Source organism: Alosa alosa, chromosome 11 (genome assembly GCF_017589495.1).
Source record: "Alosa alosa isolate M-15738 ecotype Scorff River chromosome 11, AALO_Geno_1.1, whole genome shotgun sequence".
Classification (NCBI taxonomy): Eukaryota; Metazoa; Chordata; class Actinopteri; order Clupeiformes; family Clupeidae; genus Alosa; species Alosa alosa.
In genome coordinates this window covers 4797220-4816555 of record NC_063199.1, presented here as the reverse complement: position 1 = coordinate 4816555, position 19336 = coordinate 4797220, and the positions used below count along the sequence as shown (strand labels likewise).

Sequence of the window (19336 nt, the reverse complement as noted above, 5' to 3'; positions counted from 1 at the left end):
GCTATCGAGCCATTAATTACATTTTCATGAAAGATTCTGAAGTTATTCAGCCAAAATACAAACATGTGTGTAAACATCATAGTCATTACAGACACTGAACTGTCCTCTTCTGAACAGTGCATAGATGTTTCAAAAAAAGAAGAAATGCAAAGAAAAAAATACTCAATATTTACTGTAACTCTCTCTCTCTCTCTTTCTCTCTTAGCCAATGCTACTGTTAAAAAAACCTCAGTGGAAAACCCAGAATGCAAAGCGCAGGTGGAAGTCAGCGAGTTCTCCCTCTCCAGCTCTTCCTCCTTATTAGTGCACGCCCCCAGCTCGCTGGTCCTGGCGCGGGGCCAGCCCAGCTCAGATCCTGGGCCTCCTTTGTGGTGCGCGAGTCCACGGAGCTGCCTCTGCACCCGGACTGCTGTCCTAGAGCCATGTTGGAAAAGACTGGAGCGCTTGGAAGGGGAGCGAGGAGGTGGGTGCGTAAGAAGGAGGGGAGGTGACCCCGGCGTGTGATGTGCGTGCCGAGGGGTCGCGGTGCGGGGCGAGGCGGGAATATAAATAAAGCGCTAGCTCCTCACGTGGATGGATGGGTAGCTGGATGGATGGATGGGGGGAGAGGCAGGGGGTCGGAGGTGGATGCCAGTGCTTACAGCACTGAGGAGCAAGGGAAGCTGCCCTTGCTTGATCTCATCCCTGGCTTAAGGCTGCCAAGATAGTAAATACGAAGCAAGAGCGCAAAAATAAAGAAAAACAAAACAGCCAAACTGTGCTGAAGTGAGGCAGTGAAACACTGTGTCCGTATGTCTAAAACACTGGCCTAGTCTGTGTGCTTGTGTTTTAACATGTTACCAGCTGAGGACTGAGTTGTGCTAAAAATGTGAACCTCAAACCCCCTTTTGCATGGAGTGTGTTGGGCTTTTGGGCCGTTTCAGTCTGGGGGCAGTGGACAGACAGCCTGTGTCTAAGTCATGCTCTACAGGGGAACACATGGGAGGTTGGGGGTATACTACATGAGAAATTCACATGGAATTTTAACAGCACAGAGCGTTTCAGTCAATACACCTTGGCAAAGTTGTTTGTGTGAAACCTTGTATGTGTGTGTGAGTGCGAGTCAATGTGTGTCAGTGTGTGTGTGTGAGAGGCTTACTGAATGGCCATGCGTATCTCTGTTGCTCTGTTGATGTCTCCCACGGTGGACAGCATCGGACAAAGGAGCGGGACCCTGCCACAAGCACGGACACCTGGTCTGGGAGAGAGGGAATGAGCTGATGGCACGGGCACACACAAAAGGACCTTCGGCCAGAAACAGGAAGGAGAACTTCCAGGGTAAACACGGCTCACCTGCTCCCATCAGGCACCTGTGAAACCCAACACGGCTACGTTTCACACCACTGTCCTCCTATTGGATCTGCCTTTGGAGGCCAACTGGACCCTGTGGAGAGTGGACAGTCATTGTTTACTTAAACACACTGGTCAGTGTCAATGAGAAAGCATGAACCACACACCAGAGACTCTTGATATGAAATGTTCAAAAACAGAGAACAAATCTATATGTTATGATTAGGCTAAATCTAAACAAAAAGAAACTTTTGTCTTTGTCTGTCAGTCTATCTAACATAATAAAACCAGGTGTGAAGAAATCCCTAAGAAGTAATCAATAAAGTCGCACATCGCCTATGGGAAAATTAGCATAGTAAATTAATATTAACTTGCAGATGGATGGGTATAGGGCACTGCGTCGGCTGCTTCTAACTAACAATTGATTAACTTGTAAATTCCCATCGCCCAGCTGTTGTTCAGCCTGTTTACCATAAACACAAGGGTGGGTGGGGGCTGTGAGGATCCAGATGCTTTGGGTGCAGAGGAAAGGCAATCTGTCATTGTTGTGAACTAACACTGATGGATGCTACTTTGAATGGGTATTGGTTTTAGTTAAACATGACAGAGTGAGGGATGACACGTCACTGGTCACAAAGGTTCTAAGGTCCGGCAACTCCTCCTTGGCTCTTTTTTTTAAAATTTGATGGAGGGAGGGGGCTTGTCTGTGTAGCAGCTGCTAATTAAGAAAAGCTTTCCCCCCTTGTTCCTACTGTTTGTGGATACTACACAGGAACTGAGGCTTAACTTCTCACAACACGTGTGACACCATTAATCACACCCAAATCTTTTGAGGGGTCCCCCTCTGGTCAAGCGAGATATGGCCTCTGCCAGACTGTCTCTGGCTTAAAACACTGCACTTCCATAAGAAGTCATTGCTCTGATAACAGTTCCATGCACCTCCTCAGAACAGCAACACTGACTTTTTGAAAGCTGTAGCATAGCATATACGTAAGGGATAATGTATAGAACGCCGGTCATTATGTAAAGGGATAATGTATAGAACGCCGGTCATTATTGGGAAAATAAGTCCCGACAGGGGCGAACCCGGACCCGGCGGCTTGGCCCGAGGGGTCTTCTTCCACCCTGAAGGGACTTATTTTCCCAATAATGACCGGTTCTATACATTATCCGCTATTCTGACTACTTGCCAAAGCGAAATAATAAACTCCCCACGATATGACTTTAGCCTACATAGCCTAGCCCAGGGGTTCCCAAACTTTTCCACAACAAGGCCCCCCAAATACCACTAGGTTCTGGCCAAGGACCCCCTTGATGTGTTATTAAACCCATCGACAATACTATGGCAAATGTAAAAATACATTAAGCTAATCCAAATAGTTATTTTAGCCGCAAGCACTTTGCGATGGAGCATACAGTGTGTAAAAATTGCATTTGGGGCTTTCTGCTATATGAGAGCTATCATTCTACTATTATTCCCAGTCATTATCATGGAAAATATAATGTTCAGATATGCGACAAATTATTATAATGGCATTGTATAACAACCCTCATAGTAATAGGTATATTTTACATTTTTCAAATGTATTTAATTGTTGCTTTTATTTTTCCTTCCAACTTGCTGAGGCCCCCCCACTTTGAAAACCACTGTGCTAGCCTATTTGTTACAGTTCATCGTGCCATTTGCTGAGAAACAACACACGCTGAACTTAACACAGCTGATCAACCGTCTGCTTTCACTTTTGAATGAAGTTCCAGTCCTTGCGTAGTGATATGAAAGACGTATCAGAAGCACAAAACCCGTTGCCATTGACAGCAGTAATTATCTGTTTGTAGCGGTAATTACATGAAAATATTTTACCGTAGAATTTGGGAAATCCCATTCAAGCCAATGGAGCGTTCTACTTGCCTTGTGAAGAGCCGTGTAATAATAACATAACATAACATACGATTTGTTATTATCACACCAGTCTACAGTTCATACATTTCCATTACTTCTTCCAGTTGCATGAAATATGCATTTGAGAGTGTTTAAGAACAAATGGGTATTTCACCTAGAAGTCTATTTGAAGATATGCTATGTCAATATTTGTGTGTGTGTATGTGTGTGGTGTGTGTGTGCGCACGCATCTGTGCGTATGCATGGGTGAGTGTGTGAACAGGGAGATCCGGAAAGAGAGAGCTGCCCTGGTCTCTAAACGGGCCTGAACGAGACGTGGCACAGTGAATGGTCCACTGCTCCCTGACTTGCACTGACCCCCGGTTCCTTAGGGGTGGCGTGGCGGTGGTGGCTGGGGGAGTGGTGGTGGTTTTGTGAGGCTACGTACAGTACAACCTCCATCCAGCTGCACAACATCATGCTCGCCATGGGGGTTGCCACCAGAGACCTGGATGGGGGAGTGGGGGGTTGTGCTGACCAATCCCTGCTCCTCGCCTCGGCGGCCCCCCCGGCCAGCCCCCAGGTGAGCCGTGGTGGGCCAAACACAGGGATGAAATCGGGGAGAGGGTCTCAGTGGGCTCATATAAATAACACTTCTGCAGAACTCATCTTTCCCTCACTGCGTTTCGCGGTCCGCCCCAGACCCAGGCTGCCAAATCTCGTTAATGTCTCATCTCTGTTCCTTAAGAGCATCAGGAGTCGTCAGAAAGGTGCACGTAAAAGGATTTGCTGAAGCGAGAGGGAGAGCTTGGGTGTGTAGATTTGTTTGATTGTTTTAACATGTCGGGGGATTTTTTTTGTGGTTGTTTTGGTTAACAAATTGAATGTAGGTGCATGTCTGCTTGCCATGTTGTGGCACAGAAGATAAATTGCCACATGTAGTAACAAACATGACCTTTATTTCACACAAATCAATCCACAGGCTGAAATGATAAGAAAATTACTTTAGCTGCATTTTGTATTCACACAAACCTCTGCCCTTGAATGTTATTTACTTTAAAGTCAACTTTTGTTTTAGTAAGATGGGAATTATATCACAATTTCAATTTCCAAGCAGTCACTGTGTAAACGTTAATTTCTGTCTGTGACTGCAGTTAACTTTATGCAATAATATACAGCAGACAGACTGATCAGAAAGCAAGAATAATGTTCTGAGATCATTCCTTACTACAAGAACAAATAAATGGTTTTGTATGTAAATCATGCGTCTACTGTTCGTATTGTACTTACAGGTCAGTGGGAAGGTTATTGGAAAAAGGTCGGTTAAATGTTAATTCATGTTAATATGCCAATTATACGGTTTTGCTTGGGCCAAAAACACTAGATAACTGCCCAAGGATGCCTTGTAAACCACAGTTTGGAGATTGAAATAGATTAATTGGACAACTAAATTCTTTAGTCTTCCTATTCTTACACACAGTAAACCACACTTGACCATCAACAACATATCAACCCCAGCAAGAGTATCAGTTCAAAATATCTCCTAGACATATCCTAAGAAAATAATACGATTCACTCAATATTTTTATAAACATTCATGTTTGCTACCAAAACAGTGGTGAGGGAACCCAAGGCCAAAGCCTGTTATAGTCTCCTGTTTTACGAGGCCCTGGAAAAAGGAGGTTCTCTGTGGAAAACACTGTGGTTCAGTCGGACGTTAAGATTACAGTGTGGAGATGATGGGCCCACTGCCAGAGCACTCTGTTGTGCTGAAGCACTGGGAGGTCCCCTGTGTCTGCCTCTGGCCCCTGTGTGTGTGTGTGTGTGTGTGTGTGTGTGTGTGTGTGTGTGTGTGTGTGTGTATGTGTGTGTGTGTGAGTCCATGCGTACACACTGGGGAGAGGGAGAGGGTAGTATGGTACATGGCGCGAGACCAGACTGAGGCAGGATGTCGGACGTGCAGCTTTGAAGGTTCACACAGCTGCAGAGACAAAGAGAGAGAGAGAGAGAGAGAGAGAGAAAGGCCTCAGAAGATGGCCCATGTGTTCAGACCGCTCGGCAATGTCAGGCACCGGCACAGCCAACTGTCTGTAGCAGGTAGAAAGAGGGTTCACTGCCCTGTCTGGGGAAAAAGGAAAAGACCAAAAGGAAAAAAGAAAAGAGAGAGAGAAGAGAGAGAGATGTAGGAAGTGAGAGGAAAAAGAGATGATAAAGAACAAGTGAAGGTTTTCAGGCAGGCAGCAGCCCCTCAGACAGAAAGACTCTGGAGGAAACACCAGAAAGCCATTAACTAACCACAGCATAATGGTGATCTATTTGCAGGAATGAGCTAAAGCCAGCTAATGAACTAGCCTTAACGCTTTTCACTGCCTGCCTCCCCCCACCCCTCGCTTTTTTCCCTTCCTCGAAACGAAACGCACCACTGGGAGAGCTCAGGCTTGTACAAAACAGCATGACAGATCAATGCCTGATTCCCAAATCAAGGGAAAAGGTTATTCTCCATCTCCCTGGGACGCCACACTTCACTCCCTCCAATATCTCCAGCCCTCCCCTTCCTATTTAAAAGCAAACAACTCTTTCTCTATACCGCCCCACCACCACCACCACCACACGGACCTCTTGACACACACACACAAAGACACACACAAACATGCACACAAACGCACACACTCCACCCTCAGCCCCCCATCACCACCACCACCACTCCTAATTAAGAGTGAGGCGTTGGGTCTTTTTTGTCTTTCCCGTTATGCTTGCAATGTTAGTGTGTGAAGTGTGAAAACAGATCTGATGGGCTAGCCCCTCGCCCCCACAAGCTCCTGCAGGTATCACCCACTTGTGATTGACAGCCGACAGGTCAGGCCGCCCATCTCTCTGGCCCCGCTGGAGGGTGGGCGTTAAAGAGATTTGGAATGCCTGGGACCCTGATTGCTTTATTGCTTGCCTGTCAGAGCTATTGTACAGCTTTGTATTATTAGGGGCTTGCCATCCCTTTGCCGTCTGGAAGGCGCTGCGTTTCGCTCTCTCTCTCTGTCTGTCTGTCTCTCGTGCTCCCTCTTTCTTTCATAAAGGACACACACACACACACACCATTGAAATCTCTTCACTCATTCTCAATGGCTAAAAGACAAGAGAGAGAAATTATGAAGAAAGCTCAGAATTGAGGCGTTGTGTTGGTCTGTCAGACTGTGATGTAAAAGTGTCCCCCCCTTGGGAAAAGATTTGACAACACATGGGCATCACAAACTGAGACTGACAATTTGCAGATATCATTGTACGACATGGCAGGTATTGACACTTAAACTCATTAACGCAGTGTTTTATTGAGCAGTATCACATTCCGAAGTTGTCTGGTCATTTGATTTATGAAGTCAAGACAATATGAAATCACAGTATGAAATAGTGGCCTGTTAACGTAACACAGCCGCTCAACTACTAGTCTCACAAACGACACGATTTTGTTTTATACTCTAAATCTTATCCCTACATATCATATCACACAATATGCACATGTGCAATGTCAGCCATGTTCTGCCCCTAAAAATGATACATTGTTTTCCTGCCAGTTTACGGCTTTTAGGGTTTGCTCTTTCTTGTGTCTTTTTTCAAAGGATTTGACATAGTGTTATGACAGGTGCATGGGAAGGGGGCATTTTTCTCACAAAATGCAATTTTGCTAATTAATATGCTATGCCGCCCCCATTCTTAACCATGTGGTATGAAAAAAGTCTAAATTACAGATACTGCTAAGGCCGTGTTATGCTAATTGATTTCTCTTCCAATCCTTCTGCTGGCCGTTTCATTCTCTTTTTTGGGGGGTGAGAACTGTAATGCAATAGGCTGCATAATATTGTGGTGGACGTGCCGATCTGGACGGGCTTTGTCTGGCCCGGGACAGAGGGAGGCAGTTGTGAATGCAGCCGGCCCTCACATGGCCTCCAAATAATCTTAGCCAGTGGTCTCCGCCGGCAAACACAAAGAGCTCTTTTTTCTTTGTTCCTCTGTGTTAACAATACAGGTACAGTCCATGCTGCTCTCTTTCTCAACAGACAAGGGGGGATGTGGGGGCATGTATGGGGGTGTTTAGGGACGAGGGGTTTGGTCTGGTTAGGAGGGGGTATTTTTTTTCTTTGCCGTAATTCCCCAGGCTTGCCTGACAGACTGACAGGTTGTTGGAGGTCAGGAGACTGGTGGCTTGCGTTGTCCCTGGAGCGGGGGCGATAGTCCGGCCACGTCTCCGAACGCTCCCGGCTGCTCCGGGGGTCTCTGCGGAAAGCCACGCCGATGGCTAGGATGTGTAGCGGTCTCCGTGGAGACAGGGCCTGGCGGGTGGGGGTGTATCTGAGGCTCGCACCTTTCTGGTCAGCGCCTCCAACGACGCAGCTCCACAGGGAGACGCTCGGCCCTACCGCACTTGGGGAATTGCTTGTTTCTGTTTTTTTTCTTCTTTTTCATCTTTCTGTCATTTTATTCCCCCCCCTCCTGTCCTACTGCCACCCCACTACCACCCCCACCTTTACCCCCTGTCCCTCTTCGTCTTTTTTTCATCCCCCTCTTCTTGTGGTCCTTGTTGTTGTCATTTTTGTAATGCTAGCACAAGCACATAGCGGGACGCCCCCACCTCCAGTCGGACCCCAGTGCCCTGGCACGGCGAGGCCCCCGAGCGGCCTGCTGGGAACACTGGTGTGATGTGAGAAGAGACCTGCCAGTCTGGGCAGCGCCCCGAGAGGAGGGTGGGGGGCACTGCACTGGGACGGCCCATACTGTCTGTGGATCATGCTCCATTATGTTTGCATCCACGAAGGGGTATATGTGTGTGTGTGTGCCTGGGTGTGTGTGTGTGTGTGTGTGAAAGAACCATTCCCCAAAGTCTGCATTCCACCCCCACACCCCCTTTCTCCAAAACTAAAAAAGATCATTTCAGAGAATTGGGCCGAGCGTGGCTGGAGGCTGGCTGCCTTAATTCAGTTCATTATCCCCCCCCCCTCCCTCCCTCCCGCCCCTTTTCGCTTGTCCCCGGCGCGTCTAGTTTTTTTCGGTGGCCGCGGTATTCCATACCCATCAATAAGCGCCCGCCCGCCCATTCCCTCCCGCGGCTACTCAGGCGGTTGGGGGGTTGGGGAGTGCTGCAGTGCAGGCACAGTGATAGACACAGCTACCCGTGCTATGCTCACTTCACATATCCATTCTGAACTCGCTGTGACTCTCCTTCTGTTTATGTGCATCCTGATCTGAGGAGTAAGTGTTAACCTCTTCCTCGCTCTAACCTAACATGTGTGTTTGTGTGTGTGTGTTTGTGTGTGTGTGTTTGTGTTTTGTGTGTGTGTTTGTGTGTGTGTGTGTGTGTGTGTGTGTGTGTGTGTGTGTGTGTGTGTGTGTGTGTGTGTGCGTGTGTGTGTGTGTGTGTGTGTGTGTGTGTGTGTGTGGTGACTGAAGGCCATATTGATTTTTTTTTTTTTTTTCCTTCTTCTTCTTTCTCTTTCCAAGGAGTTCTCCTGTTGTACATGCCCTTTACCGCTGGGATTAATCTAATTGTTTATCTCTGGACACTTTCCTACTTTCGCTCCCTTCTGCCTCGTTACATGCCAAGATTTGACGAGTCAAGTCTTCACACACACTCTCCAATCACACTTTACAACATGTCGATTTTGCAGAACACTACAGATGGCCTGCTTCTCATCAGACCCTCCCACATGGAATGTTACAAACATGACCAACACCAAACACATGCGCACACGCACACACGCACGCACGCACACACACACACACACACACACACACACACACACACACACACACACACACACACACACACACACGCACAAAGACCTGAACACATACAAAAACTCCTTCACACACTTTCACATACATACACACACACACACACAAAAGAAAAAAGAAAGATGCAGAACATTCAGGGCATCTTTCTTCCATCCTGCAGCATCATAGAAAGACTGTTGAAGTGAGGAATGGCACTAGAAGTATCTGAGGAGACAACACACGCTGTTACTGAAAAGATGCCAGGCCGAGTGCCACAGCAGACAGAAAAGAAATCCAAATGCCACACAATGCTAAGAAATATATAAATAACTCTGTAACACAGCAAGTCCCACCAACAACTCAAGCCACACGGCTGGAGGGGCAGTCTGGGGACACTCAGTAAAAAGACAGAGAGACAGCATCTCTAAACGCTCTCTAAATAAGTTATACATTATAATATATATATGAATTAAATAATACATTAAAATAGTATAATAATATAACAAATAATATATAATGATATGTAATAAGTCAATAACTATGTGAAGTGTAATTATTACTATATTATATGTGTACATACATATGTAGTATGTACTGTTTGTATATGTATGCATGTGTGTGTGTTTGTGTGAGAGTAGGCTCAATATTGTTTTAGCAGCGTCCCAAAAGCTTTGAGGCCTCTGGCAGGCCCCAGTCAGGTTTCATCAGTAAGTTAACTCTGGAGAAGTGGGCCAGATCAATAACTGCATTCTCCCACAGAGAAGCAGGGAAAGGCAGGGAGCAATCAGAGCTGCATGTGTAGTCTGTGTCTGTGTGAGTTCACTTGTGTCTGTTTCTGTCTGTGGATGTGTGTGTGTGTGTGTGTGTGTGTGTGTGTGTGTGTGTGTGTGTGTGTGTGTGTGTGTGTGTGTGTGTGTGTGTGTGTGTGTGTGTGTGTGTGTGTGTGTGTGTGTAGCTTCAGGAGCAGATCGATGTGTCGACATGGGCCTTGCTTTGTTCTCGCCCCACACTCAGATGTTTGGCGTGCTTTACATGATTGCTTAAAGGTTTTTTCTCTTCCTGCTTGTTTGTCTGCTGTTTACTCCATATTTCTATGTGTGTATGTGTGTGCGTGTTTTTTCCCCCTCTATTCCCTTCATTGGCCATTTTGTTGGCGTGGGAAAGGAGCTGGCTTCGACACATTATTATAGACTATCTCTCTCTCTCTCTCTCTGTGTTTGTGTGTGTGTGTGTGTGTGTGTATTTGGCCTTGTATTCCTGAGAATATTTGGAGTTTTAATTGAGAATAAGCTTTATGCTTGGGGATAGCGATACAATAACTAACTAATTTTGGATATTAAACTACATTCCACAAGGCCATAACTTGAATTATGGGATCAAATTCATGTTGCAGTTTACCTTATTAAGATATTTTTCCCTGTCAGGAATGACACTGTTTACACTCGTCACACTTGGTTATTTTATGTTCTCATAAGTGCTCCACTGAACAAGTAAAACCAATTACAGTTGGAAGCTAGTCATGCCCACGAAACGAAAAGTTTTGAAATGTTGTTCAACAAAATCCTCCAACTCTTCAACAGCTCTCAATAGCTTTAGTAACGAGGGCCCCTGAGTGTTTGGTGCCTATTCGTAAGAGTGTCGCATCCTTGTCAGACACATTCATCTGAAGGACTATTTTTCAAGGCTAGGACTGGCCTTTGACAGGTTTTGTCATCTTTCTCACACCCTCAAGGATCTTTTTTCTTTCTCTTTTTCTTTTTTTTGTCTTTCTCCATCATTATTTCCAATTCTCTATGCTCACTCGGTCTCCAAACAAGACCAGGCCACCGAACAACCTAAGTTAAGCACTATCTAAATAAGCTACTCGGGGAATTGCTTTTAATAAGAACTTGTGTGTGCGTAGCCTGCCCCTTCACTCAAAGGTGTTGACCGGCGAGGACAAGTAGATGTCAATAGATCAGGTCTCTTGGCCTCTCTCAGACCTCGAGAAGCTCAAGCTTCACTCCGTGGCCCTTAATAAGACAGCACAGATGCTCTCCTTGTCTGCGGAACGACCCCCTTGTCTTATTGTACTCTGCCCTCCGCACCCTCTCCCGTTCTTGGACCGGCCCAGGAGCAAGAGGTGGCACCGGGAGGTTCTCATTAGGACGGCGCAACGCAAAAGCTGGGGTCAAGGTACATAAAGGTGGCCGGTCCTCGGGAGCATGCCACTAAGGTGATCCGGGGGGCTCCGACGCAACCTCTGGGCCACCCTCCCAGACCTCTGGCCTACCCCCGCACGACCTCCTAGAGGCACCATTATTTGATGAAGCAGTGCCTGATAATTATTTTGCATGGACAGAGAGGGGTGTGTGGGGGGCTTGCAATGGTAGTGGGGGGTTCATGATGTGAAAGGCGGTGTCACCGTCAGGGAAAGGAAAGCAGTGGAGGACAGGAAAAAAAGAAAAGAAAATCTGAGAGATGAAGAAGAAGAAGAAGGAGAAGAAGAAGAAGGAGGAGGAGGAGGAGGAGGGGGAAAAAAGATCAAAAGCAGGCCTTTCTCTTTTCATGGCTCACAAGGCTCTAAAGAGGATAAGGAACAATCGGGCCCTGGGTCTCCTGTCCTCTCTGGCAATTAGACTCAGCTGATGAAGTGAAAGAGGTGAATGGCAGGGTTCAAGGCCTTCTCTAGGATTCACACAACAGGGTGTGTTCCCCCCACTCCTCCCCTCCCCTCCTCTCCTCACGCCTTTATCTTCCTCTCTCCTCCGAATGGGCACAAATGCAGTTGAAATATTTCCAAATGAAGACAATGTGCACTAAGGTGCCAAATCTTAATCACCAGGGCTGATGAGATAGGGGAGGTGGGGTATGGGGGTGTCTGGAGTGAGGGGTGTGTGTGTGTGTGTGTGTGTGTGTGTGTGTGTGTGTGTGTGTGTGTGAGAGAGAGCGAGAAAGAGAGAGTGTGTGTGTGTGTGTAGGGAGGGGCACACTCAGGAGAACAAACAGACAGACAGACATTCAATCACAAGCATCTTTGCACCTTATCACCCCCCCCCCCCTCCAAAAAAAGAGAGGATTTAGACTGAGACGAAATCCTCTTTGTGGCATATCACTGTTATACACCCATCAATAGGCAACAATTCTGAGGAGAAAAAATAATGGACAAACTGGAATAGTGTTGGTTTAAATTAACTGTAGATAAAGTGGTGAAAGTCAAAGCAATTACCACACAGGACCACACACAAGAATTACCTCACAGAGAAAAAAATAATGCCTTTCTCTGAAACCAGATCAAAGAAGTCACACATATCTGTATGGATTTCATCAGATAACTTCTGCCATCTAGAACATTTTAAAGTGCCATATAAAAACCTATCAATGAAACATAATTTGTGGTGTTTATCAATGAACATTTATATTCCACCATTTGATATAATTTAAAGAAAAGGTTCTAATATTGTCGTATGCCTGGATTTTACTCCCTGCATTGAGGACCATTTGGTCTATTTTATTCCACTTAGCCCAAACTCAATTTAGCATGAAGTAATTTTTTTAACCTTCTCTAGTCTGATTCCCTCAGCCACTGCTAATACAGTATATGGCTGTAAATGGCTTCAGAGTCGTCTCTTGCCATGCCACAACACTGCACTAAAACCTTAAGATGCTTAGTGATATTCTCTAAGCTGGCCGACTGATAATGTGTTTAAAGAAGCGATTCAGCTTTTCCAAACTTTGAGGGTTCAAAGTCCCAGAGGCATGGGGGTCAGGATGCCAAAGAGCTAAAAAAAGAGTAGCCAAACTGGGCTCTGGGGGGGTCTAAAACTTAGGCTCCTGAATCTCTTTGATCTAAACAGAGCTTCCACCACAATAATGCCAAGCATTGCGACTTGGCTCTCCGAACTGTGCATTTTGGCATGTGAAACGCAAAGCCGTAGGTTTAATGTGGAATTGTCAATATTATTTGCATGTGGCTATGCCCTCAATGGCTCTGTCTGATCCTGCTGACAGCATACTTTTATTTACAAGAATTCAAAAGCAATATGCCAACGGTCCAGTTCTAAACAAAAACGCTATTTTTCCCCCTCCACACACTCTCTGTCTGTTAGAACTCTGTATTTTACACTCACATTTTACGCCAGAGTTGTGTGTTTTATACTCCATCTAGGTGGTGCTCAGTAGACGCCATTCTGCTGAAGAACTTATAGACCACACCAGTACACGTCCATATGTCACTGTGGTGATTCACATGGATGATTTCAGACACCATCAGAATCGGGTCTGAAACACACACACACACACACACACACACACACACAGACACACACACACACACAGCTTATATGCTTCATTGCTTTGTGCTTCTCTCCAGCACTGAGCCAGACCAACAGGAGATGAAGCGGGGGCAGAGATCTGTTACAAAGATGGAGAGAATAAACCTGTTCAGTGGGGTGATTGTTTTTGTGCTCTCTCTCTCTCTCTCACTCTCTCTCGATTCATGCTGAGGGTTGAGTCTATCAAAGTGCTTGAATGAATGATCTGACTGGCACTACTTTAATATAATTTAGCCACTAACTTTTACAACAAATGCTCTGATTAGATGTTGCATGGACCAGATTTGGATGAGAAAAACAGAGAAAACAGTTGAGTTTGAAATGCACTTGCAACAGTTAAATCTTAATGACTGCAATTTATGTTTTACAGCAGTGTCCGTGTTAAGTATTTCTTGCCAGTCTGACTTGCGTTCAAGTTACATTCCAGAGTTAGGTCCAGAGATGTGAAAAAACTAAATAGCAGGACTTTTTACGTGCATTATCACTCAGTGCAATGGAAATGTATCAGCAATTATGTAGATGATAAAAATAAGACAATTAGGTGGAATTTGAAATTATTTTACTATCTTAATATAACTATATTTCAAATACCGTAATATAAAACAGATTGTAATGTGTTAGAGGGCTGGGCATCTATAAAACTAAATCTAAATATAAACTAAAATTTTCTATGAATATGCATTAAATTAAAGCTCTTATTCAACTTTTTAATTTTGTTCAAGGAATTTGAAGCCTCTAGGACTAGCACACTAGTTACTCAGACAGTAGGTATAGCACATAAAACCTTCTTTCATAGCCCTCAGTGAGAACATGTTTAAATATATACTCGATGTGTGTAAAAAGTCTGCTTTGTCAATCACTTCCACATTACCATTCCCCTTATATCTAATCTTGCTCTCACTACCAAGGTATAACAATAATAAAGCAATCGGTGAATAATCAGTGTGGCGCTACATTACTGATCCCTTTCACCAGCCGTAATGTAATGAGAGGCAGCACTAGGGATTCAGCAGATAAAGGCCATCTTGTTTTAATTGTTCACATATTTTTTCTCTTCCTGGGTGACATGGTCATTACTTCACCGTCACCACTTATCGGGGAAATCACAGAGGATTAATGGTTTCACTTGTGCTGGTAAAAATGTGTAACTTGTCCCGATTATCAGTGCAGGAAAAAGAATAATGGTTATTTGTCACTGCGTTTGGCACAGGGGATGAGTAATCTAACAAACCACTGAGTTAAGTACATGGTTAACCCTTTAAGGCAAATGCATTTAGGTGAAAACACAGGCACTGATCACTCTGCACCCAGCATCATTGTTCCTTCCATCCTCTATGCTGACACTAGAGCTAACGGAAAACTACAGCCTCATGTAGGTCTTTTCTTTTAAAAATGTATTTAAATTAAATGGCATTTTGAGTAATTGTTACGGAATCAAAACAGGTAAACAATTCTTCCTAATTAGTCATTGGAGCCTGATAATATAGTAATAATAATAGTTAACCTCAATCTTAAGCTATGTGCAAAGAAAGGTAGAATCAAAATTACAAAATTAATTTGACAGTATATTTTAAATGCCCATCATATTGCTATGAAATAATCAAGGAAATTATTTTTTAAAAATGCTGTATAGATATAGCTCTATATACAGTGTATATGCATATCCCAACAGCCCCTAACGGAGACTAGACTAATTGTCCAGCCCAAAGTATCTGACTGCTACTGATGCTAACATCCATAATTGGCAGAGGCAGAAACATACTTGCAGCCACTGGTCGATCCTCGGATGCTCAGAGGTGCCCCGAGTCTTTGACATCCTCTCGTGTGTGGAGCGGGAGTCAAGTCGAGGCCACAGGCATGCCACGGTCCTCAGCAGCCCCACAGATACCCTTTGTGATGAGTGTCAGGCCTGACAGGGTCAAAAGGTCGCTCACCACAGGTCCTCACACTAGTGGCTTTGTGTCAAGCACAGTGCCCAGTCACTGCTGGTCAGTGCAGGAAAAAAGGAAGACACACTAATTACCGATTCCTTTGGTAACACCTGATAAGACAATAAGTCTAACACCTGGACATAGTTATCTGCTGTAGTTTTCGCACTGAAATGTGTTATTTGACCTGAGGGATGGACCTCAAGTTAGTTAAACTTACGTGGCAAGATGCCAAATAGCTTAATGTGGGGTCCTAGGGTAATGTGCTCCATTGGTCTATAACTCAAAGTATTCAGCAGAGAACTCATGGAAGCTGATGGTGTTAATCTTTGCCAACTGTGCACTGGTGATTTACAGTACATCACCCTTATTAAATATACAAATAAGAAATATATAGTTTCAGGTGAGCCTCCTGCTTTAAGCTTCTCTGATTTCTTCTTATTTGCCCTTAACGATTTACTTCAGACCTTGACACGCTGATACACACAATTTCCTCCTAAAAATAAACAAATTTAAAGCTAAACTTAAAAATTAACAAATGTACGGTTGAATTTAATTACAACAGATATTAACTAATAACGACTATGCTCTTTGAAAAGTGGTGCATTCATCCTGAGACTAAAACAATTACTGGAGCAAAGGGGAAAACTCAACTGTCAAAATACAACAGAACATTTGAGTGAGCAAACCACCTGGAATATGAATGTATACACTACAGATTTCAGAACAGCCTGGAATCTGCGGACACGTTTCTACTGGTGGGCTTCAGTTCAAAGAGGGCAGATGGAAAACATATCAGACGAATGGCAAGCCTTGCAACAACCCAGGCTTGAGAGCATGAAGCATGAATCCTGCGGCCTCTTTGGCGAGTTAAACGTCAGCGTAACATTTCTGCGCACATTCGGTCTCCCTCAAACATATAGGATTTGCCAAGCTGCATCAAACGTGCCCTCATTAAAACTTAGCTTGAAACACACACACACACACAGAGGCAGTCAGAGGGAGAAAGAGCAAATCGTCCTCATTCCCATGTATGAAAAGAACAAAAAGCAAAGGGGGAAAAAATCAGAGTATTAGGATTCCTGTCCTATGACATTCTAAATGAGGATTTCATATGGTGGTTCTTATGATAAATGCAACCCCCTGCCACTCCGATCACACCACTCTAGCACGGGCCATTTAACAGATAGGGCGGGCTCTCCAGAGGCCAGCCTCTGTGTTTCCTATGGCCGCCCCGTTTCCCAGGCCAATGTGCCACAGAGAGCACGCCTTCCTCTGCCTCTTTAATCTACAACATTAATTTTTCTTGTCTCCCTCCTTCAAAGTATCTATTAGCCACTCACTGCTATCTGTTTGTGAGGGCATTTTCTCTCTCTTTTTTTGTCTCCCCATGAATGTTTGATATATTGGCGCGAGAATGATTGTTCCCTCTGCAACGAGGCCAGCCCACAGCCTCGGCAAGACAAATTGCTCCAGAACGTCTAAATGGCAGTCAATGATAACTCATTGTAAGGAGAGTAAGTGACTTCCAATGGAGTGGCTGGGGAGACGGAGAGTAATGGCAGACCATGGGTGAAAAATAGACGTTTGGCTCTCTGTAATTACTCCATTAGGGGGCTCTCTGTTAATCCACCAAACCAAACCACAGCAAGTGTTTTTTTTTTTCACACCACTGGGTAAATAACAGAAATGGCTGCAGCAGGACTGAGAGGAGCTGTCCCTATGTCCTCATGTTACTTTATCACAACAAGAAGGTCTATGAAGTGTCAACTAATGGCCACATGCACTGTGTGCAATGATCGCACCAAGCCTCAGATGTTTGTCAATGCTGCAGTGAAACCTGCCCTTTTTGTGCAGTGGAAGATTATGTGGTTTTATTGCCATGGACCATTTCTTTACTTGTTTTTATACTTCTAGAATTGCATGAATGAAAGACTAAAGTGTTTTATTCTCACACACTACTCATGTTGATGTAAGAGTGACCTGGGTAGAATACATGCTGGCTGACATACATACTGTACATGTAAACACAAAGAGAGAGAGAGAGAGAGAGAGAGAGAGAGAGAGAGAGAGAGAGAGAGAGAGAGAGAGAGAGAGAGAAACTGAAACTGTATTTTCAGGACAAACAAAAAATAAGAGGAATCTTAGTATAGTTGGGACAAAATATTGTAATCGTATAATACTACAGTATTTTGGGACACACTAGAAGTACTCGGCTACAAGATTGTTTTAGGAACACTATAGAGGGTAAATATATTATAGAGGTATTACAGAACATCATATGTTATACATATACATACACACTTCCATAAAACTACTATAGAAATCTTATAGTATTACTATAGTTATTTTTCTTAAAGGAGCCAGGACCAACACATCCTGCCCTGTTGTCGACAAACATAATGATAACATTTTTAGACCATTTGGTGTCTGCAGCTACAGGCTGTAGCATTCTGAACACACACACAAAAAACAGCAATATGGTCTGAGGAGATGACTTCGACTAAACAATCTGTTTCCTTACGCAGACTTTCAAAAACACAGCTAAGAGCAGTGCCCACAGCTTTGCCACCGAGTCTCATGTCGATTAGGGGTTATTCTGAAACTGCATCTCCCATCTGCTGGGTGGTTGACCAAGGTTCCCTCCTAATGGGTATAAACCTGCCTCTTCCTCTCAACGTAGCCTAGTAATAACCTGCTTTCTAAAAAGCGCACCACCGGACAGTACAAAAGCAGGCTACAATATAGCCAAATGTAGTAAGTGCTTAGTGTCCCTCTTTTATCCATATATTTTTGAAAGCGTACAAAATGCCGTTTCTCCGTGAAGATTAAATAATGTCAAATTGATTCATGTTTTCTTTAGAAAGTAGGCTACTATTAATCTATCATCTTTAGGGTAGGCTACTCCATCTTCCCTTTGCATAACTTGCCACCATACCCTTCTACGATAATAATGCTAGGCTATAAACATCTAAAAGAAGTTCATTCAATAAGTCGGCAAATGTTTACATGAATATTAATACGACTTTCCCATGTGTCTCACCATGATCCTTGTAGACTCTTATTGCGCGAGTTTTAAAAGAGAAAGAGAAAATGAAACTCATGGAACGGCTTGTACACCTATTGAATATATTCTGACATTCAAACAAAAATATATGTCTACAAGGCATAAAAAGTCATGGTCATTGGTCAACAAAATTTCGGCAGGTTTAATAAAGACTGGATACTGGCCCAATACAGGCTACATTCATTATTTTCTGGAACAACACTGTTGTAGCCTTGAATTTCCCCTGGGGATCAATAAAGTATCTATCTATCTATCTATCTAGCCTAACACATAGGCTCTCGATGCATACTGCTGGATAAGTAAACATTTAAAAAATATGTTAACTGTAGCCCACTTAACAGACTGCTCCTACCTGCAGTTTGCTTTGAACACTCACTGCGCCGTAAGCTTGTGTCTGGCAAGCATTCACAGCAATAGCCTTCGGAATGGCACTGGGTCTATGATGATGTTCACTACCCAACACTTCATATTCCTGCCATCAACCATGTAGCGGCCTACAGCGCCTCCCAGTGGAGGTGTGCAATTAATTACTGACAGCCAGATACAGAGTTGTGTTGTAGATTTTAATACGATGTCGACTGTGTGCATGTTTTTTTTGTTTATAACGTCCCTTTACCATTTTGTGACTCTATCAACTTTGGTGTGAAGAATATAGCGGTAAGTAGGCTATGTGATGAATTGTCATCTCTCCCTCCTGTGCTTTTTGAAGTCATATCCTAAAGGCAACAATAGCTTACATGGAAAAGGATTTGCTGTGTGTTAAGTCGATTTTAACGAAAGAACTCACGTTTATCAACCGTATGTATTCTCTAGTGTATAATTTGTGGTGATACTAAATTAAGAATGGCCTATCAGCAGCAGCTACAATGCAACTTTATGCTGGCTTTAAAAAAGTAATATGGTGCTGGGATCATAAGATGCATCAGGCCTTCAGAGCATGGCTTTGCAGGAATTGTTTAGCATTTAGCCGACACATTCACAGTGGAATTATCATTTTGGAGCACTGGTGTGCACATTTTCCTAATTATTTGGTACATGTAATTTGATCATATTTTAAATC

The 19336-nt window shown here is 44.1% G+C and overlaps 1 long non-coding RNA gene across 2 annotated transcripts; it reads right to left on the bottom strand.

Moving 5' to 3' along the window:
* Positions 1-1067: 1067 nt before the first annotated feature.
* LOC125303704 lies at positions 1068-15224 on the bottom strand. Of its 2 annotated transcripts, XR_007195081.1 has the most exons (4): positions 15044-15224; positions 13078-13228; positions 1333-1423; positions 1068-1237 (listed from the first exon to the last, which is right to left on the bottom strand). It is a non-coding gene; the product is annotated as an uncharacterized LOC125303704 (long non-coding RNA). The 2 variants fall into 2 exon arrangements; XR_007195082.1 differs by lacking the exon at positions 13078-13228.
* Positions 15225-19336: the final 4112 nt, after the last annotated feature.